The 8,146-nt window shown below is 35.5% G+C and overlaps 1 long non-coding RNA gene across 1 annotated transcript; it reads right to left on the reverse strand.

Annotated features, from left to right (window-relative positions):
* Positions 1-444: 444 nt before the first annotated feature.
* Positions 445-7,517, reverse strand: LOC109121132 (uncharacterized). Its single transcript, XR_002028524.3, has 2 exons — positions 7,364-7,517; positions 445-860 (listed from the first exon to the last, which is right to left on the reverse strand). It is a non-coding gene; the product is annotated as an uncharacterized lncRNA (long non-coding RNA).
* Positions 7,518-8,146: the final 629 nt, after the last annotated feature.

Here is an 8,146-nt window from a genome sequence, read left to right on the forward strand (position 1 = left end):
TTGTTTTCTATGTACCCATGCTAGTTTTTTTTACTGCCTTCTAGTGATGGTCTATATTTGATTTCAAAATCTATGTAAAAACAAAGATAAAAAAATACGTAATAAAATAAAAAGATTATGGTTGAGTTGGAAGATTCCTCAAAATGAAGAGTTTTTTAGACTCACAAAAATTGATCTTTTGAGTAACTTGTATGGTAAAAGTTTGAACACTTTTTATTCCATATAGATTGGTGACTGTGAAGAAGGGTGAAAACTTGACCATTTCAAAATCTACAAAGAAAAGTTCGTCCAACATAAAATATAGCAGTTCAAGTTGTCTATTACTAACAGTAAAAGTTAAGAAATACTACGTAGATCAGTAATACAGTTTTTAAATGAAAAAATAAGTATATTGCATTCAGAATCAAAAATGCCTAAATTATGAGTGTAATTCACCATTGACATTTGCTAACCTTTTTATTGCATTGAGGAACCTGAAGATACATTTGCATAAAAAAAATGCAGCTGGAACTGATATAAGAAACTCTAGTCATGTCTTGAGACTTAGTCATTCTTGCTTTATATGTAATAAGAATGTCTTTAGTTATATGCTAAACGTATAGCAAAATATACTATTTGAAACTATTATGAGAACATAAATTTATCATTTCGAAAATATCCTCCCATTGTAAATAATTATCCAAAATAAACGCCCGATCTTTCCTCCACCAGTGGAGTATATACTTCCTCATATATACTTTAATCCTAATAGCATTGAAATTAAACCAACAAGATTGAGCTTCTTTCTAAGAATATCTTACTTCTCCAAGAATCAGCCTGTCAAACTAATGATTATTGAAGTCTCTTCATTGAGCTCAAACCTGTGATGTACCAGTAGATCAGAATTAGCAAGTATTAATTTTCATATTTTGAACAAATCTATTAACTTCGTAGAGGGAACAATTATTGAACCTCAATTAATCAATCTATTAGGATAGATTGCATCTTCTCATTGATATCGACTTATTTTGCCAAATTTTTTGGAGAAGCACAACCATAAAACAAATTGAAATCAACGAGATAGTGCAATCTATCCTATTAAACTAGATAATTGAACTATACTAATTTCTGACCATTAGTTTGACACACCAATTCTTGAAGATATAACGTATTGTTAGAAAGAAGCTTATTCCAGTTGGTTTGTTTTCAATGCTACTAAAATGAAAATATATATGAGGAAGTTTATGTTCCACTAATATAGGAAGGATCTGGTGTTGCTTTCAGATAACACCGTTGCAATTGAAGGAGATTATTAATATGATAGATTTATATACGTTCTCATAATAGTTGCAAATAGTATATTTTGCTCTATGTTTAGCATATTACATTCTTATTCCGTATCAAGCAAAAATGAATGATGTTCAACACATGACTGCATTTTAGTATGTCAATTCCAACTCCATATGTTTTTATGTGAATATATCTTTAGGTTGCTCATACGATAAAAAGGTTAGTAGCTGTCATTGGACTTATAATTCAAACGTTATGATTTGTGAATGCACTATACTTATTTTTGAACTTAAAAAATTTATAACTGATTTACGTAGTATTTTCAAACTTTTGACAACTTAAGTTGCTATCTTTTTTGTTGGACGAGTTTTTCTCTATGGAATATGAAATACTCAAGTTTTCACCATCCTTCTTAGTCAACAACAATCTATATGAAATATACAATGCTCAAACTTTTACCATACCACAACAATCTATACAACTCAAACTACACTCTATGTTGTCCAAAATAAGATGTGCGAGTTGCATACAAATTACTCAGAAGATCAACTTTGTGAGTATAAAAACACTCCATTTCAAAGAATATTTGTCAAGATCGAATTCAAACACACACAATTGATGAATTAAGAACCGAAGAACTTTCAAGAGAAAGAGATTAGAGAGAAAGAGAGAACCAATATTTCATGGTAACACCCCGTGAGTAAACTTCCATGGCAGTGGGGGTATATATATTAATAAATCAGAGTATTTTTTGTTACAGAGAATAAATGAAGAATAAATAGTAAAGCCTAAAATTTAGGTCAGGGCGCTGCCCCAACCCCTCCTTCGGATATATATATATATATATTAATCAGGCTCCACAACCTAACAATTCTCCCACTTGGAGACTGATTCAATCATCCAAAAAATACATTTTCAAAAAAAATCCCTTCATCATCAACATCTTTACCGCAACGCAACATCTGTAGCAAGAACTGCATAAGACCAACCGAGGTTTTGCATAACCCTAGTTTCCCAACATCAACACATTTCGTCAACATGTCTGCCAGGTTCTTTGCACCCTCTATCTTTTCCAAGCACATATCACCATCCTCCACTGCCCTACGAGTGAAATGGTATCGCCTTCTGATGTGCTTTGTCTTTGAATGATAGACTGGATTTTTCACCAACTGTATGGCACTCTAGCTATCTGAGTAAAGAATCTTCTTGCTCTGCTTCTTGCCAAATTTCTCGAGATAATCTGCCAGTCATAGCATCTCTTTTCCAGCTTCAGCTATTGCCACATACTCATCTTCAGTAGATGAAAGAGAAACACACTTCTGAAGCCTGGACATCAAACTCACTGTTGTTCCACCTATGGCGTAAATGTACCCAAATGTACTCTTGCTCGAGTCAACATCCCCACCAAGATCATCATCCACAAAACCCTGTAGAGTAACCTTGCCTTCTCCAAAACAAAGTGAAGTACTGGATGTACCTCTCAGATATCTCAGAATCCACTTCACAGCTTCCCAATGCTCTTTCCCAGGGTTCACCATGTACATGCTAACAACTCCCACTGCATGTGTTATATCAGGTCTAGTACAGACCATAGCATACATCAAACTCCCAACTGTTGAAGCATATGGAAAAAGTGTCATATGATCACGCTCCTCGGCAGTCTTGGGTGACTACACCTTTGACAATTTAAAGTGATTTGACAATGGAGTAGTCCTGGGTTTAACATCATTAACCTTGAATCTGCTCAGCACCTTCTCAATGTACAACTCCTGAGATAGATTTAAAGTGCCAATAGATCTATCCCGAGAAATCTTCATCCACAAAATCTGCTTCGCCTGACCCAAATCTTTCATCTCAAACGCTGCAGATAACCTTGTCTTCAGATTCTCAATCTCCCTTATGCTAGATCATGCAATCAACATATCACCAACATACAAGAGTAGAAAGACATATGAATCAGTGTATTTCTTGAAGTAACAACAAGGATCCTTTTCAGCTTTCCAGAATCTACTCTTGGTCATGAAGGAGTCAAACTTCTTGTACCACTGCCTTGGTGCTTGCTTTAGTAAATAGAAGCTCCTGGTGAGCTTGCACACCATGTGTTCTTTTCCTGGAACCAAAAATCCTTCCGGTTGTTGCATATAGATCTCTTTGTCCAGATCTCCATGTAAAAATGTTATTTTTATATCCATTTGCGATAGATGCAAATTCTCCGATGCAACAATACTCAACAGAATTCGTATAGAGGTTAACTTCACAACAGGAGAAAATATATCAGCATAATCAATACCTTTCCTTTGTGAATATCCTTTAACCACTAAACGAGCCTTGAACCTTCTTTTGCCATTGGTTCAGTCTTGATTCTGATCACCCACTTGTTCAGCAAAGCTCTCTTCCCTGCAGGTAACTCAGTCAATACACATGTATCATTCTTCACAAGTGACCTCATCTCATCATCCATGTCTTTCTCCCACTTGATCGAATCCTCCACATGTAGGGCTTTAGTAAAAGACTCTGGTTCCCCCTCATCAGTCAGCAATAGATAATGTAATGAACGTAAAAACCTATCTGGTTCCCTGATGGTTCTGGATGATCTCCTTAACAACTACTCAGGTGTAACTTGCTCCACTTCAGATTCTTCAGTAGGAGTTGGTTGAGTATCTGCTCCAACATCTCTGGGGTTACTCTTCTCCAACTCAACCTCAACTCCCACTTGCTTTGTAATCTCTAGAACCTTCTGTTCTCTGTCCTTGTACAGGATAAACTCATCAAATGTCACGTCACAATGTCTTAGGATCTTTTTGTTCATCCCAAAACTTGTAAATAAACAAATCACAACCATAGCCTATGAAGTAACACTTCACAGCCTTGGCATCAATCTTGTCTCTCTTTTCTGGATCAACATGAACATTAGCAGTGCAACCAAAAGTCCTCAAGTGTGAGTACTTGAGTTCTTTTCCTGTCCACACCTTCTCTGAAATCTTGAACCCTAAAGGAACTAATGGTCCCCTATTGATCAAGTATACAGTTGTGCTCACAGCATCCGCCCAAAGTGTTTTGGGCAGCCTACAGTTTATCCTCATACTCCTTGCACGCTCATTTAATGTTGTGTTCATTCTCTCAGCAATTCCATTCTGTCTTGCCTTACCACGAACTGTTCTCATCAATCTGATTCCCGCAGCTGCACAGAATGCCTTGAACTCTGATTTGTCATACTCTCCTCCATTGTCAGACCTTAGGCATTTGAATTTCAAACCAATGTAATTCTCAACTTCAGCTTTCCACTTCTTAAAAGTTGCAAACATATCTGACTTATGCTTCAAGAAGTAAACCCATACATTCCTGCTGAAATCATCAATGAAGGTAACATAGACTCTGGATCCTCCAAGTGATGATACTGGAGATAGTCCCCAAACATTTGTATGGACAATTTCCAACCACACTTTCTTTGGCTCTCTAGGAGTCTTTGTGAAGCTTACTCTTTTCGGTTTGCCCATAACACAGCTCTCGCAAAGACCCATATCAACAGGATTCAGACCCTTTAATGCTCCTTTTGCAACCAGCATCTTCATCCTTTAGCACTCATGTGTCCAAGTCTGTTGTGCCATAGACATGAACCAGAATCACTTTCAGCAATAGCGGCCATGTTAATACACCCTGCAGTGTTGTACAAGGTTCCAGATTCGGTGCCACGAGCTACTACCATAGCACCTTTCACAATCTTCCACGAACCTTTCCCAAACTCCGCTGCATATCCCGTGCTATCCAACTGACCAACAGAGATCAGATTTTTCTTGGGCCCAGGAATATATTTGACATCCTCCAATGTCCACTGGTTTCCCGAGGTGGTCTTTATGCAAACATCCCCATTTTCTTCAATCTCTAAGGCTTTATTGTAAGCAAGATACACCTTTAAAAAATTTCCAGATTTGAAATTTTGGAACAACTCTTTGCTTGGAGACGAATGGAAAGATGCACCAGAATCCAAAATCTATGATTCAACCGGGCTGTTTAATTTAAGGATTAGAGCATCCCCAAAGTCCTCTGCTGAATTTAAAGAATCATTGTCATTTCCAAATTTCTGATTTTGTTTCTTCTTTGGCTTTGTACAGCTCGTCCGAAAGTACCTTTTTTCTCCACAGTTCCAACAAGTCACGTTTGATCTGTTCGGGGATTTTCCTCGATTCTTTGATTTTGATCGACCATGTTGATTTTGTCCTTTCGTCTTACTTCTCCCCCTTCGGTCAACGCTGAGAGCACTGCCTGATAAATCTCCCACTTCTCGTTTGCGAATACTTTCGCTAAGAACAACATCACGGATTTCATCAAACTTCAGTTTCTTAAATCCACAGGAACTGCTAATCGCAGCAACAACAGTATCCCAAGACTCAGGCATAGATGACATCAAAATCAACGCCTTAATTTCATCTTCGAAATTAATATCCACAGAATTGAGTTGACTCACAATCATATTGAACTCGTTTATATGATTAGAAACAAATCCATTCTCACACATTTGTAAATTGAACAATCTACGCATCAAATATACCTTGTTCATCGCCGATGTTTTTCATACATGTTTGACAGTGCCTTTAACATACCGAACGTAGTCTTCTCCTTCACGATGTTGCGCCACGTTTCTTGACAAAGTCAATTGGATCAACCCTAGAGCCTGGCGATCCTTGAGCTTCCACTTCTCCTCCGTCATGGATTCCGGCATCACCCCGGTCAACGATTCGTGAAGATCTTCCGGTACAGATAATCTTCGATCTGCATCTTCCAGAAACTGAAATCGGATCCATCAAACTTCTCGATTCCAAGCTTTGAACTATCCATCTTCAGTTATCGTGTTGAATCTCTTTCGCTCTGATACCAGTTGTTAGGATCGAATTCACACACACACACTTGATGAATTAAGAAAAAAAGAACTTTCAAGAGAAAGCGATGAGAGATCTAGAGAGAGAAAGAGAGGAACCAATATTTTGTGGTAACACCCCGTGAGTAAACTTCCACAGCGGTGGGGGTTTATATATTAATAAATCAGAGTATTTTTTGTTACAGAGAATAAATGAAGAATAAATGGTAAAGCCTAAAATTTAGGTCGGGGCATTGCCCACAACCCCTCCTTCGGATGGGGGGCTCCTGCCCCCCATTACCCCCTGGCAACCTCACCGCGGAGGTTAAACCGTGTAAATAGTTATATATATTAATTAGACTTCACAACCTAACAATATTCCAATTGACTTTACTCTTCTTATTTTGTTATTTGTTTTTCTATTATTGTTTAGGGAGTGTTTGAAATCAATCATGGACTATTAGTACAAGACAGCAACAGAAAAACTAATAGAGGTACATAGAAAATACAAGATATTAATTTTGTTATGCAACAAAGTGTCAACTTGCCCATTATTTGTTTTTCTATTATTGTTTAGGGAGTGTTTGAAATCAATCATGGACTATTAGTACAAGACAGCAACAGAAAAACTAATAGAGGTACATAGAAAATACAAGATATTAATTTTGTTATGCAACAAAGTGTCAACTTGGCCATTTTTTTTTCTTTTTTGCAAACTCAAATATAGAGGACTATTTTAAAGATTTTTCAAGGTTAGAGAAGTGGTGCAATTAAGAAATTACAGGAAATCATGTTGAAATTCCGTAGAACTAGAACATAATCCGAGTATTAAGCTTGCACTAAGAGTACTATCTAATGTATGTCAGATTCGTATTTCGAAGAGTTCGAAAAACATGACTTTATTTAAGTGTTCTTAATATTATTAATAGATCATCATTACCTAAAAATAGAAATAGGGCCAGCTCAAATTAATGAAAAGAAAAGCCTAATCGATCAAAGTAGTACAACCAAATTCAAATACCAATGCCCCCCCCCCCCCCCCCCAAATATTCTAATCTTTTTTTATTATTATTGAAAAGTATCATAAGTAAAAAGGAAATTGAAATTTAACAATGTGTACTAGGATTCTGAAATAAAAAATAAGAACACAATAATCAAATAGACAAAATCATGAGATAATTATACACAAGAATTCACCAAACTTTGTAAAAAGAGATTAAATCAAAAAATAAAACTCACCAGGCCTCAAGAACCATAATCTAGGTGAAACAATGAGGGAGAAAATCTATCTTCAGTTTTGGGGAAAACTAAAGAGCCGCAATTAACTTTGTTGGAAAACAAAATAAAAAGTTGAGAAACTTCTACAATTTTTTGGCAAAAACAAAAAGACCGTGATTTTTTGACGGAAAGCTAAAAAAAAGTATATATTCTATTTTAGCCCCACAATAGCATAAGTTATTATTAATTAAATTAAATACACTAGCAACAACAAAAAAATATTGTTGCCAAATATTTTCTGAGATAGCAACAAAATAATTAAATTGTTGACATTAATTAAAATCGGGAAACAATATCATGATCATTGCAAAACTGTTATTGCAATTTTATTATATTTGGAATTTATTTTATTGCGAAAACGTTTACAAAACAATAGATGTTAATTTTATGAACGATTACTTGACTTACAATTTATTAAATCAGATTCAAAAACGATCTTTTTTATAAAAACATATATAACTCAATATACCTCTTTGAAAAATTAATAAAGAACATCAAAAATGCTAAAGTTGATCTCAGAAACACAAGTAGGCTATAAGTTGAACTTGCTATCACTTTACTCATTTCATCAACTTAAGTACGTTATAACTTATAATGTATTCATATTGATCCACTAAAAAAGTATGAAAGGTCAATTTCCAGTAAACTTCAATAAAACTTTTAAAGAAAATAAATTAAAAGTTAAAGCTATAGCTTGATAACTAGTAATTTTTTTTCATCCGATGTCCGAAATGTGCATTGGAT

The sequence above is a fragment of the Solanum lycopersicum genome, chromosome 9 (genome assembly GCF_036512215.1).
Source record: "Solanum lycopersicum chromosome 9, SLM_r2.1".
In the NCBI taxonomy this organism is placed as follows: Eukaryota; Viridiplantae; Streptophyta; class Magnoliopsida; order Solanales; family Solanaceae; genus Solanum; species Solanum lycopersicum.